The 14,209-nt window shown below is 44.2% G+C and overlaps 1 long non-coding RNA gene across 1 annotated transcript; it reads right to left on the minus strand.

Moving 5' to 3' along the window:
* Window positions 1-2,690: 2,690 nt before the first annotated feature.
* Window positions 2,691-13,716, minus strand: LOC308469266. The gene is made up of 3 exons (XR_013982071.1): window positions 13,509-13,716; window positions 7,824-7,990; window positions 2,691-3,127 (listed from the first exon to the last, which is right to left on the minus strand). It is a non-coding gene; the product is annotated as an uncharacterized lncRNA (long non-coding RNA).
* Between the last annotated feature and the right edge of the window lie 493 nt (window positions 13,717-14,209).

A 14,209-nucleotide genomic window follows, 5' to 3' on the forward strand; every position in this document is an offset into this window, starting at 1 on the left:
ATGGGCAATTAAAGCTAGGCCCCTTGTGGGAGGCAGTGATTAGAGTCTGGCTTGAGTGAGCTTTGCTCTCCAGCAAGAGGGCTTTGACTTGAAAGGCCTGTAATTTGCCTTGACATTAAAGGCACGGAGGAAATCGCCCAAATGCTAGCAAGGGAGCTGAGTAAAAAGAGCGGTAATCTCTCGCAGTGCTTGCTGGCCTTTGGCACGGCGTGGCCACCCACCCACCACCCATTAAGCAAGGCATGTGCTCAGAGGCCTCTTCACGCTCCAAGGCCAGAAGGCGTCATGTGCACAGACCTCCCATGCCAGACTTGACAGGCCACTTCACCACTCCCCAGCTTTCCGCAGTTGCACCAACCAACTCTCCCTCCTTTGGGAACAGCCTGGACCTCAGATCTCTAAGGCCTCAGATCTTTAGAGCGCTTTGATACCACTTTAAACAGTCATGGCTTTTCTCCAAAGAACTTTGGGTGCTGTGGTTTGTTAAAGTGTAAAGGCCCTCACTCGGTCTCCACCCTCATCGTTCAGCCCCGTCACTGAGGTCCAGCTCCTAGGGCCTTCTGGCAGTTTCCTCATTATGAGAAGCAAAGTTGCAGGGAAGCAGGCAGAGGGCCTTCTCGGTAGTGGCACCCTCTCTGTGGAACACCCTTCAGATGTCAAGGAGATAAACAATCATACGAATTTTTGCAGACATCTGAAGGCAGCCCTGTTCTGGGAAGCTTTCACTGTTTGGTGTTTTGTTGTGTTCCTTTATACTTTGTTGGATAAACCCAGTCAGATGTGTGGGGTACAAAAAAATAAAAGCTATCATCATCCTCACCAGTGTGCAGGGGTTCTGGGAAGCAGTTCTGAGCAACCCATCTCCAAAGAAAGTAAGCTACTGCTTTCTGATACCCTCTCATACAATTATCAGTGATATAGTCCACTCTTGGAAGTTACAAAGCAATGAGCTTTGGTTGATGTCTCTTATCGCCTCCCCTTAAGTGGACGACTATGAATCTGAGGACACTAAACAAAAGTAGGATACTGTTTCTCATTTTAATTAGGTTTTACTGAAATCCTTTACATCTCTACTTAGAAGAAATCCCCATTCAATGGAGCTTATCCCCAGGTAAGAGGTTATATAGGATAACAGCTTTAAAACTCTGATGGTGTCTAAAAGAATTAAGCAAATGACTGGTCCACCCCACTCTTTAAAAACGGAGCAGGAAGAACATACCAGGTGTTGGGATGTAGTCTTAGCATCTTCTTAGTTGTGTACCTTAAGAGCTCTGTATAGTTGCCATATTTCAAACAGTGAAAATCTGGACAGAAAAATTGTTGAGTTTTTTGGGAAAAGTTGTGGAGCTTTCATTGACAAAATCACCATTTGTTAAGCTATTTTTATGGAAAATCGGCAAAAACAGCACTGCTGGCATGGGCTGCCATATGTCCAGATTTTCCAATTTCCACCCGGGCTGCAGTATTTAGACTGCAGTATTCTGTATATCCCCTGCAACCCTACTTTTAGGCTTGTGAATCACATAATCCGTGCTCTGAGCTAATGTACAGTCTATATCCTGACTTCTTGCACAAAGCTTTCGGGTTTCCTTGAGCTGAGAGTCCGAGTACTGTGTCCGAGAGTGGGAGCCAGGACACCCACAAGGCTGCAAACGGCATCACCTTTGGGGGTTCGCTTTCTAGCTGCCAAACTAGTGAAGAGAAGTAGTTCTGTGCCATCTAGTGGCCAGAATGCTGCACTGTTCCCCCAGTTTATCTTCAACAAGCTGTTTAATGTACAGAGATTGGAACATGGTCCTCGTGGACCATTTGGCCCACTTAGCTCTGTGTTGTCTAAACACTCTGGCAGTGGCTGTCCAGGGTTTTGAGACAGGGAAATTCCCAGGTCTACCTGGAGATTGAAGCTGGGACTTTCTGCAGACAAAGCACGTCCTCTGTCACTGAGCTACGGCCCTTTCAAAAAGGAATGGATTGAATTATAATGATTATCATGCTTGATTCTTCCATCCAGCTCTCATGTACAGTCTGGCTTTCACGACAACGCCAGTTTCTTTATCACACTCCCAACACGGAAGACCATTTCACGTGTCCATTTCCCCCAACCATGTGCGGTTGGGAAAAGCGTGCATTTTCCTGGGAACCATTAAAATGATGAAGTACCTGGTCTTCCCATTGCAGTAAGATGCAGGCCCCAGAAAGGAAGGAAATGAGCAGAGACGGCAGCAAGAGGTGCTACTGTGTGCACACTCCCATTTACTCCACATCCAGTGTGCTCCCACCTCTGGGTGTATACACCACATTTACTGTGATCCGTTTTTATTCTGTACCTATCCTGTTGTTTCTTATGAAGTTTAGTGCATTGATATGTTTTCCCCCAAACCAGCTTTGATCCGAATTGAGTAGAAGAGCAACCCAGCTGTGTTTTAAGCTAGCAACTTGTGCACAGCCTACAGCTGCCTATTAGCCCGGACCCTTGGCTGTGTGGGCTGGGGCTGATTGTTGTCAGATTGCAATGGCATCTGGAAGTGCCCCATGCCAGCCACCTCTGATTTAACCCAAACAGGTATAGCAGTGAGAGAGCAGGGACATCTTGGGGATAGTCCATCATCTAGTTAGGAAGAGGAACCTAAGAAAAGGAAAAGGGTATAGGAGGTACTATGCAACTCATGCAAACATATGCCAAAGGCTGCTTTACGACTTACAAGCAACAATCTTTTTTATTTATTTATTTAGACAAGAATACATTCACCCAGAAAGGTTCGATTCTAGGCTAGACGAAAAATCCACAGAACAGATCCAAGAAGGGGAGAGGGAAGACCCAAGCTGCAGCTTCTTATTCATTGCTTAAGGAAAAGGATCTAAGCCAGTCTTTATGCTGGGGGGCTTAAAAATTACTCTCTTTTTTGGGGTCTAGTCTCACTACAAAGGTTTTGGCTTGTTCTTCAAAAATGTTGAGATTCACAAGGTGTAGTGGCTTCTGTTTTACCACTAGGGGGACGCACAAATGATCCAATATGGTCATACCAAGTTGGGAAAACATCTAGCCCCCTCTTAGCCAACTTGATCAGATTTCTCCCAAATTTCAGCCCTTGACATAAAGCCGCCTGGGGGACTCGTTGCTTCTTTCCTGCACATACAATAGAAAAACAAGAGTGAATAATGGGCAGTGACAAGGCAGGACATCTTTTTTTTCTCTCTCTCTCCCCACCCCGCCGTCCAATTTGTCTTCGAGGCTGACATAGGAAAAAACCCCAAATTGCCGCTCTCGCCTTGCACAGTTTTACCACAGTATCCTGAGAAGCATCTGGTGTGGAGCTGATAGCACAGGGGGGGTTCAGGCAGGAGCCCCAGCCGGAAGCCGAAGAGTTAGCAGCGGTTGGGGACCCACTGCTTCTGCCAGGACGTCAGACAGGAAACCTTACAATGGCTCTGAAGTGAAGGCTCTCTGGATCCCTGCCACTGTCTGTTCAGAGAGAGGCAGACACACCAGCCTCCCTGCCAGGGACAGCAGAAACCACTCAGAACCATTCCCCGAGGGCCATTTTGTGTGGCTCAACCAGCAAACCATTGCGGCCATAGGAAGGCACTTTGGGTAGCTAGAATAGTAAGAATTACCCTCATTATTCCAGCCCATAATCCTTACCCTTATGTGCATAGTGACAGCCATGTGCCAAGAACCCAAGAGCATCATGTAGCCTCTTCTCCACATGCCTAGGATATGCTCCTAAGCAGCTGCAGGCATGCGTAGCCTCCCGGGAGGCCTTCATCCCATTACGAAAGTCTGTCCAAGTGAAACTTTGAGGAAACAGATCGTTGAAGCAAAATTGCATTCCCTTGAGTTCACCCACCCGCCTCCACTTATTTCTGAGACCAAGCTCCAATGTGCACCAGAGCCTTGAATGAGAGCACCAAATATGTGCCAGCAGAGCTCAGTGGGATACCCCTGTGTTGCCCACATATCTGTGTGGAGGAGGAACATAGATAGATAGATAGATAGATAGATAGATAGATAGATAGATAGACAGACAGACAGAAAGAAAGGATCTCTGAATGGTTTCCTCTTTTTTTTAAAAAAAATGTTAAGGTGGTGCAGAATCCAAAATATCATGATGATGGCAGAGCACCATTGTGATGGATGGAGCCATTGCAATGGTTATTCCAACCTTCAGATCAAAGCACTTCGATGAACATTGTATTCACTTTTATGGAATGGGGCGAGTGTCTAAAACACTGAGAAGAACTGTTCCTTAAAAAGGCTGAAGGCAGGCATCTTGCTGTAGTGTTGCTTTAAGGCACTTACCTTGAATAAACCATTTTGTCAGAATGTCATCCAGGATTCCTACATGGCAAGCTTGCTGTAGCAGCAGCAGCAGCAGCAGCAGCAGCAGCAGCAGCAGCAAAACAGACCATATTATGTTGTGAAGTCTAATACTGGAAAATGTATGAATGATCACCTGTCTCCTAAGTGTCTGTATGCATTTTCATCCATTTCCACCAGAAGTATTTGTCCTCTATTCTGTAAGCCTGAAACTCTATGTTAGGGGGTGTCAATATGGTCTCCTCCAGATGTTGTTGGACTACAGCTGCCATAAGCATACATGACCAACAATCTGAGATAATGGGAGTTGTAACTGAACAACTTCTGGACGGTATCATATTGTCTATCACTGCTCTATATGACAGGGTAGATAGATACAAATCACTAAAAAACATGGGAAGTCAGTTTTTCCAGAGATACCTTTAACTGGTGCTAATCATGTCAAAAAGATTTCCATTAAAACATGTACAACTAAAAAGAACACATACCCCATTTCAGGATTGTTTCTTTTATATCATTTTTAAAGATAACTTTCTTTAAAGTCATTTTAGAAAATGGTTGCATAATTCACAACTTCTTTAATGGCTGATTTTGCTTATTTCCTGTGCATTAGGAATGTTAACTAGAAGTACAACACACACAAAATGGCACATATATTCTTTGCTTTCTTTTTAAAGATGACTAAGGGTTCAGAACTGCCCAGAAGAAAGAGCTGGGATTGTCTGGGTAAAATAATGTATTCCAATGAAATTATAAAGAAATGCCCACATCTAGGTTGAAGGTGAATATTCATAATATGACAAAAGCAAATTGATTCTGAATTTTCACAGAAAAGTAGCCTAGTAGTTCTACAGTTCGACAAGCCCCACTTTCACTGCAAGCAACTGGCTTTAAATTAACCATAGTGGGGCTGCCTCCTAGATTTCAGTGCAACCTATGCCACAACTAACATTAGCTGGGCTGTAGGCAATGTATACAGAGCCATGGTCTCAGTTTGAGAATTTGAATGATAGAATAAACATGCTTTAATTTTAACCAAATTACTTTTCTAAAGAGCCCTGCATTTAAAGGCAGAGAGAGAGAGGGTGGGATCGGTCATGTATCCTGATCATGTAAAAAATTCAGGAGGCAATCAGAAGTCAGAATCATCATCATTTCAGCAGAATAAGTAACATTCATGTAAACAAAGAGTTGCTAGACTAGGCCAACAGTTGTCAACCTTTCTGGGCCTGTGGGCACATTCACAAACTGGAGAAACTGTTGTGAGCACACACATCACAACAACCAAGCACACCGCACAACCTATTCTGTTGACTACAATAAAACGCTTCTTTCAAGCCGAATTTCAGAGGAGGAGACCCTCCTGAAAGACACCAGGGAAGGCTTCTGTGCCACACTGGCAACCCCAGCAGACCCCCCCCCCCCCAAGTGTCCCTATTCTCCAGGGACAGTCACAGATTTACAGAATCCATCCTGGTATCTGATTTGATCCTGGAATTTCCCACTTTTCCTAGGACATCCTTATTTTCATTGGAGAAATATAGGAGGGTATGGAGTTATGCAACTCCTGAGCCAAGGACATAATAAGTAACTATACAACCTTTAGAAGACATTTGAAGGCAGCCCTGTTTTTTAAATGTTTAATTATGTTTTTTGGGCAGGGTATTAATAATAATAAGGCATATGATGTCCTTATTTTCATCAGAGATGAACGTGTTAGTGTATGCCCCAGGCCTAGGAAGTCCACAACAGTAAAGAAATTCAAAGCTTAGCATCGGAACCCTGCTCCTATTTCTGCTCTGATTTCAGAGATCCCTAAAACTACAAGCGCCCACTTGTCCCTTCTCACCACAGTCAGGCGTCTGTGGTGAAAGAAGCCGAAGGGTCTTTCTCCATTTTCTCAGCCAGTGAACCAACTCTGCAGTTCTATGCACATGTACCTTGGGAGCAAGCCCCATTGGACATGGGGACTTTAAAGGTGAAACCTGGATCCAGGAGGGTTTATTTCAGTCATGGATGCACAGGGAGGGCACCTGTCTCTTATCCACATATTCCTCAACTGTCACAAGAAAGCCAAAGTGGAATGGTTACAAAGAGAAGCAACCTAAATGTTCTACGAATCTCCATTTCACACATTCCTCCCTTCCCAGCTAATGGGAAGCTGCATTATAGCAGGTCAACCATTTTGTCCACTCACCACAGTATTGTCTAAATGGTCTGGCTTTCCATGGTCTCAGGCATCACCTACTATCTGAGATCCTTTTAGCTGGAGATGCCAGGGGTTGAACCCAGGACATTCTGCATGCAAAGCAGGCGTCCTACACTCTCTCTTTCACCCTTCCATCTCCTCCATCGAGGCAAGCAAGAGGCATTATCAGAATCGAAGGTCACATTCTACTTAGTCAGTGAGAGTGCATAGCAGGGCTGATGAGGGGCGTGGCCTAGGGAGAGAGGGTGTGGCTTGGGGAAAGATGTGGCCTGAGGGCCAGACAGAGGCCTGGAGGACTGCATCTCCCCTAAATTATTCTATCCTCCTTGGGCTCTTCTCTTTCTTGGACTTTTGTCTTTCTTTCTTTCTTTCTTTCTTTCTTTCTTTCTTTCTTTCTTTCTTTCTTTCTCTCTCTATCTCCCACTGACATTAAGCAGGCTTCAGCTTTTGTTTTTTTTCCAGAGGTGAATCCCAAAACTAAATTCAGTATCCTGACTAGTGATGGAAGGATCTGTCAGTTTCAATTCTCTTAGTTTCTCTTTTTCCCAATCTTAAATTCAGTTCTCCACATTTTGCAGCAATTTGGCATAAAAAAATCCCCATGAAAAAGTCAGCAGCATTTTAGTGCAAATTTCTCCCAATAAGCACATTTTTAAATGCAATTTTGACTAAAGTCCTTTTTTTTTTTTTGCAAGGAATTTCCACTAATACAATGCAATTTTGTAGGTTATTTTCACTAGTATCTTCATTTTAGGCACACTTCCCCCCAATACATGTATGGTTTAGAGAACGGAGACACAAAATTCAGAAGGATAGCTGTATTTTGGTTTGCACGTTGTCTTAAAAAGTGTGGATTTGATAGATTCAGCTTTAAATGCATACTGAATGAAAATTCTCTTCCATCCCTAGTCCTGACTTCTCACCTTCTTTGCAAAACCCCATCTCAAACCCTCTTTTCTTGTGTTTGTTTCCCCTGTGTGCCCCACAAATATCTCGCTCTGAAAATGGTAAAGGCAGAGCTCTTAATTGCCCAAACCTGCCGACTCCCACATTTCTGTCACCTTCAGAAACAGAAATAGTTATTTCTCCACAACAAGGAACCTTTGTCAATCTTTCAAGGTTGGAGACATATCTAGAAAACTGATACTTTCAATAATGGGAAAGCAACCATTGTACACTACTTCATTCCAGCATCCTTTGTTGTAACCTGAATACATAGAACTAGGAGAGGCTTCATAGTTTAATACCAACAAGCCAGCTCCCCCCCTCTCTGTCTCCTCACCCTGCTTTGCTTACCATCTAACTTTGGATCCACAAACTTTTGTCTGGGAGTAGAGAGAAGAATGATTGGGTTCCAATGCTGCCCTCATAGCTACAGAATCAAACCGAATTTTTGTACTTTGTTTCTCCCTCGCCTGCTTTGTCCTCAGATCCTTGATGGAGAGTTCTGGAAAACCTGAAAACTAGTAGAAACATCTCACTGAGTGAGGCAATGGGGAGGCCAGCATAGTTTGCCACATTTCAGCTTGCATTAAAAAAGAAAGGAAGGAAGGAATGTTATCAGCATTTTAGTGTGAATTTTTCATAATATACACATTTTTTTAATGCAGTTTTGCCCAACCAATAGTTGGTTGCAAAGCAATTTTCCTGACTGTAATGCATTTTTGTATGCTACTTTCACTAAAGCATTTTTTCACCCTAGCCTGTGCATTTTTGTACACATAACATGGCGGGAGGACTGCATCGCAAACTTTGGAGAAGTGGGGATTTCGAAGGGTGGCTGCCTTTTGGTTCACGTATCATTTCAGAAAGTGTTGATTTGGTGAAATTGCCTTTAAATGTGAACTGACTCAAATTTCTCCCCCATCCCTAAGAGATTTCCTTCCCTTTCCTTTATTGTATTTCAATGCCACTTTTCATTCACGTGAGTCACAAAGCTGCTTACATAAAATAAATAACAACACAGTAGATCATCAATTACAACATAAATAATATAAAATAATTAACAAATCATCAGTAAAACAAATCCTTAATAAAACAACCACCTTCTATAAAACACTGTTTTTTTAAAAACATAACATTAAAAAGAGTTTAAACAGCACAACCACAAGAAAAGTCATGTTATAAAATTCACAAAGCACTCATAATCCACAAAAAAATATTAACAACATTAATAAGCTAACGACTAAAAACAAACTAACTACAAATATGTCTTAACATATCTGCATTTTTAGTCTGCATGCTATTTTTTATGGAAGTGTGGTTTATCAGTATTTAAATAAGCAAACAAAAACGTATTCTCTAGGAACTATCTTCACGGAGGAAAAAGAAACCAACCCAATAACAGGAGAAACAAAGTACTAGAAGACATTAATTATCCTGGGTGTCTTGCTGGGACTTCTGGCTTACATGCAGCCCTGGCTGATAGAGCCAAGATGAAATTTACAATGTTTCATGTTTAAAGACACATATTCCGACACCCCCAATTCCCAAATACAGTAAATGTTTCTATACAGTGTGTTCTTACAGAGCCTCATTGTGAAGGAAAGAAGAATCATAGCCAGGATGTGTTAAATACACTTTCAAAAGCACCATCAGCCTCCTGCAGTGAGCCTTCACCTGCCCCCATTGCCATTACACCTTCAGTGAACTCTTCCCTTAACTTGGCGGCTCTGACTTGTGTTTCCAGCCTATGTTCTAAACCCTTCAGGTTCTGTAGAATGCTTACTACATCACTGCCACTGCATTTCACCATCTCTATAGTGATAACTAGGGAGGGGGAGAAATTTGGTTCAGATTGCATCAAGAAGTGAACCTACCTAATTCATGCATTCCAAAACAATACAAGAGCCAAAAGGCAGCACCATCCTTAGACATTCGCACTGCTCTGAATGTTGCAATGTGGCCTTCCGGCCATGTATTGCGTGGATTGGGCAAAGTGTGCATAAAGATGCATGTATTAGTGGAATGATAACTTACACAGATGCACTATTCAGTGAAAATTGCTTTTTAGAAGTGCATCTATGAATCAAAACTGTATATAAATGTGAAGAGGATTACTAATTCGCAATAAGATGTTGCTGAATTTTTGGGAAGACATATATATATATATATATATATATATATATATATATATATAGATATCACAAACTGATATGGAGCTGTGGAGAACTGAACTGAAGAAAGAGACACTGACAGATCCACCCATCCCTTGTAATGACTTCACAAGGGGGAGCTGCAACAAAATGTTATGGCATGGAGGGCTTCAGGAACATAGGAAGTTGCCATTGGTCAGTACTGTCTACACTGGCAGTGGCTCTTCAGGGTTTCAGACAAAGGACATTCCTAGCCCTGCCTGAAAATGAAAGGGGTTGCATCTGACCTTCTACATGCTAGGCAGATGTTCTGCCACTGAGTTTCCATTTGGCCAGCCATGTTCTTTTTGTGGATACTTCATCCCCCTGTTTCCTACCCCATGTCAGTTAACATTCCATGCCCACTGTCCTTAGTGGGGTGTTTTTGGGTTGTCCTCCTGCTCCAAATGCCTCTTAATCTCATTTTCTGGGACTCACAAGCAGGGAGAGGGTTGTTGCTCTAAGGTCCCTCTTGCAGGCTTCCTATAGGTAGCTGGTTTGTCACTTTGAGAAATGGATGCTGAAATAGACATGCCTCTGGCCTGATCTAGCAGGGCTTTTCTTATGTTCTTATGCCCCCTTAGGGATTATTCTTTCTCCTAAAGTCGGTGTGTGCACGCGCTTCTGCACATCTACGCTCTCACACCAAGCCTGCTGATACTTCCCTCTGATATGTGGATGTTTCTGTTTTGACTCAGTGAACGAGTTTTCTATATAGCTTCTCCCTTGGATTGTGGTTTGAACTTGGGTATCACACAGATCCTCGCATCTGGATAATTATCAGAACAGTTGCTGATGCTTCGTTTGTTGCATCTGGCGAACTAGGCTCCAGCCTACGAAATCTCATGTTGCAATAAACTCTCTATTCTTTAAGGATAACACCTTGCCCCAAAGTGTGCCTGCTATTTCCTACTCGGTTGGTGTGTCTGCCCTACTCCCAATGTGTCTTGCTGCCCACATGGGGCTGCGGCATTACAATACAGCCTATATGCATAAAAGACGGCTGTGTGCAGGGCAGTTGCTTGCGGGGTCAACGCAAGGCCTGCAGCTCAATGGTAGAGCATCTGCTTTGCACACAGAAGCCCCCAAGTTAAACCCCTGGCATCTCCAGCTAGGGCTGGGAAAGAATTCTGCCATGAAGCCCTGGAGAGCTGGTGGCATTCAGGGTAGGCAATACTGAAGAAGGTAGATCAATGTTCTGCTTTGGTATCATGGGCGTAGTCAAGGGGGGCAGGAAGGGGCAGCTGTCCCTATCAATAAAAATCAATAACAAATACATAGCTAACTGAGGTTCTGCCCCCCCCAACAAAAGGCCTGCCCCCCCCCCAAATACTGGTTATGGCCATGCTTGGTATGTCAGCTTCCTATTAAATCCAGTAACTGGCTCTGCAGTTTGGTCCTGTTTCAGTTGGATTTTATGCGTGTAGGCTGCATTCCAATGCTACGTCCCTTGCATGGACTTTGAGACACATTGGAAGTGGCACAAGCATATCAGGTGGGAATGGGAGACAGGTGTTCTCTTGGCTACCTCACATGTACGGGCTGAACCTGGGGAGAGGAATCATCTGATCTACCTTTTAAAAATGCATGGAATCGATCCTAATGAATACCCTGCTTACTCCTTCCTCCCTCCCCCCCCAAAAAAGCCTTATGGGCAGATGTTTTGTATTAAGTAAATTCTGCCTCACTGTCCTGTTTCTGCGATTTCACTCTCATAAGAAGGCTAGCTTTTGCCGTGAGGCCTGGCAGCCACTAGATGGCCATCTAAGACAGTCGGTGGGAAAGGCAGAGCTGCACAGAGTTGTCTGTTTCACTGGAGTAAAAGTGTGAACGTGCAAGTGATTCAAACTACTGCAACAAATGTGGGTGGCTCATTAAAATGGATTGGCTGAGGGCTGAGAATGGAAAGTGTTTGTTCACCCGCCCCATTATTAACTTGCAGAACTCCTTGCCGTGGTGGTGATGGCCAATGGCTTAGGCAGCTTCGAAAGGGAATTGGACAATTCAGTGGGGCCTTCATGGTCAGAAGCAGTGTTTCTCTGAATATCAGATGTTGGAAATAACAGAGCCCTGTTCGTAAATGTCGCACCATCTTCAGCTCTGGAAAAGGCAGTTTCTAGATAACAGCTGGCCAAGAAAATGTGATGACAGACTTAGCATGGCAGCCAGTTGTAAATCTGGTCTCTCCTTGATCCTCCACTAGATCATCAGACTAAGCTGCTACTGGAACTGTACTTGTGTGCCCTGAACGAGGAAGAGGGAGAGTTTAGAGACAAAATAACCTTCCAGGCAAGTACATGCAGATGGGGAAAAGTGCAGGAGTGCTCCTGCTTTTTTTTTTTTTTAAAGGGAGGAGGATGAAACCCAACTGTTATCCAAGGACTGCTGCCTATTCCAGAACCACTCAGCAAGTGTGGATATAGGATGCAGCTTTGGAACATGGAACAACAACAACAAAAAAAGGTTATATGTAACCGATGCATTAGACGCAAATGCTGTTCAGTGTGAAAGCCCACTGGCAATTGATGCTTCCACTGGTTGTGTGAACACTTGAATGATGCAGTTGCTGAAGGTTTCGCCAACCTAGCACCCACCAGGCCCCATGGCTGATGGGAGTTGTAGTCTCAAAACATATGGAGGGTAGCAAGTTAGTGAAGGCTGAGCTATGTCAAGTTACTGAAGGCTGCCATGACTTTAGGCCTGCCTTACGAGTTGAGATAGCTCTCCTCTTCTTGTTTCATACTCATTTCTGTGACGATTGAAAAGACCTCACTTTTGGCCTAATTTCCTGCAGGCTTTGAACACATGCTTTATTTTTATGCTGCTGTAACACTGCGTAGTGCCCTTTGTTTGCCTGGAGGCCTCCCACTTCTGCGATTTGTGTTTCCCCGTCTCCTTTGCCCTTACTGTCCTTGGCCTCTCTCACCTACATTGTTTTCCTTTCTTTGTTTGCTTGCTTGCTTGCTTGTGCGTGCCTATGCTGCTGCTGTTTTATCTGATTTGATATTAATTGTATTATTTGATCACTGCTGTATGGGACTAGGCTAATCGGTGACGAATACATGCAAATAATAGACCATGACATCATGGGAGCAGCATTCTTATTCAATCTTTTCTTAATTAGAAGAGAGGCTGCTGAGGCCTGGATAGTCTTATGTGGGTGGAAAACTTCTCAGCCAGTATCATGGAAGAGGTACAATCAGAAAATTGGCGAGAGAGGCTATCACAAAGCTCAGAACGAGAGCAGTGGGGGGTGGTGGCGGCAGTTGCTGAGATGTATCACTGAAACACCAGCGTTTGGTGGGATTACAGATGAGAAAACCCACGGAGAGACTTGAGTGAGATTGATCTGGTAGCCAGGAGATCAAAAACGAGCAGAAGCAGATATTTAGCAGGCAAGGAGGGTGGGTGAAGCAAATCTCCCTGAGGAGATTCCAGATTCTTCCACTCTCTTCCTTCAGGCAACTGACAGAGCCCAGGGATACTGTGGAGTTAGATCTGTGGTCTCCGTTGGACGGTTCACATCCTTCTCCAAGTGTCTGTTTGAGTCCCACCACTCCTTTGTTTCCTTCATTTTGTGACATCCCCTCCACACACCCACACCCCACCACCACTCTCTCCTTTGTTGACAATTTGGACATTAATCTTTCTGGTTCCAGTGTCAGGTTCATTTTTATCACAGTTCCGTTAGGGTCAGGTCGCTCCTTCCGGAGCTTCGGAGGCCCTCAGAGCAAAAGCCTCCCCTCGGGTTCCTTGGCAGAGGCCTTTCTCAGCCTCTTTGCTGCCTCTCACAGCCTTGGTTATTCCCCCACCTCAGCCTCCTGCATATGGGCCTGAGCTTTCTTACCACATCAGGATACAGAGCAGTGCATGAATTCCGGCCTCAGACTCTGGTCAACCGCAAGCTCAGTGTATTTCACAAACTGTACCTCCTCGTCGTGGGGGGAGGGCTGTGCCCTAAGCACCGGCACATAACAGACTCTCAGAGGCACTAACTACCAACTGGATTTCCAACCAAAGGAAACAAAACACAGATAGCCAGCCTCCTCCTCCTGCACCAACCCAAACCCACCTGATTTCACCATGGGAAGGGTCTTCCTGCTTCTCCTAGCCCAGGGACTCCTGAGGGCTTCTAACAAAAAATGGAGGTGGGTGCATCGGCTCTCCTGCTCAGGCACCTAGCATTTGTGACCTCTCTCCCCTCCCAACTCAGATTTGAGGATGTGCTGCATAAACATGGACAGTATATATATATATATATATATATATATATATATATATATATATCCAGAATCTAACCACATGTTCCTCATCCTGAAGACTTCCTGTGCTCCCAGGTATAGTGTTTGGTACAGCTAGTGAAGAACGGAGGACTGCTTGCCAAATGACAACCAGTGCTTTCCCCCCTAAAAAAATGTTTAGGGGTACTCTCATTTTCCTACTCATATTGAAATACTTCCCCCCAATGAGGCCAAACTTAGATTCACAAAATGTTTAGTGGTATGTGTACCCCTGCGTCCCCCCCCCCAGAAAAAAAGCACTGATGAC

This window comes from Podarcis pityusensis, assembly GCF_964106645.2.
Source record: "Podarcis pityusensis genome assembly, chromosome: 2".
Classification (NCBI taxonomy): domain Eukaryota; kingdom Metazoa; phylum Chordata; class Lepidosauria; order Squamata; family Lacertidae; genus Podarcis; species Podarcis pityusensis.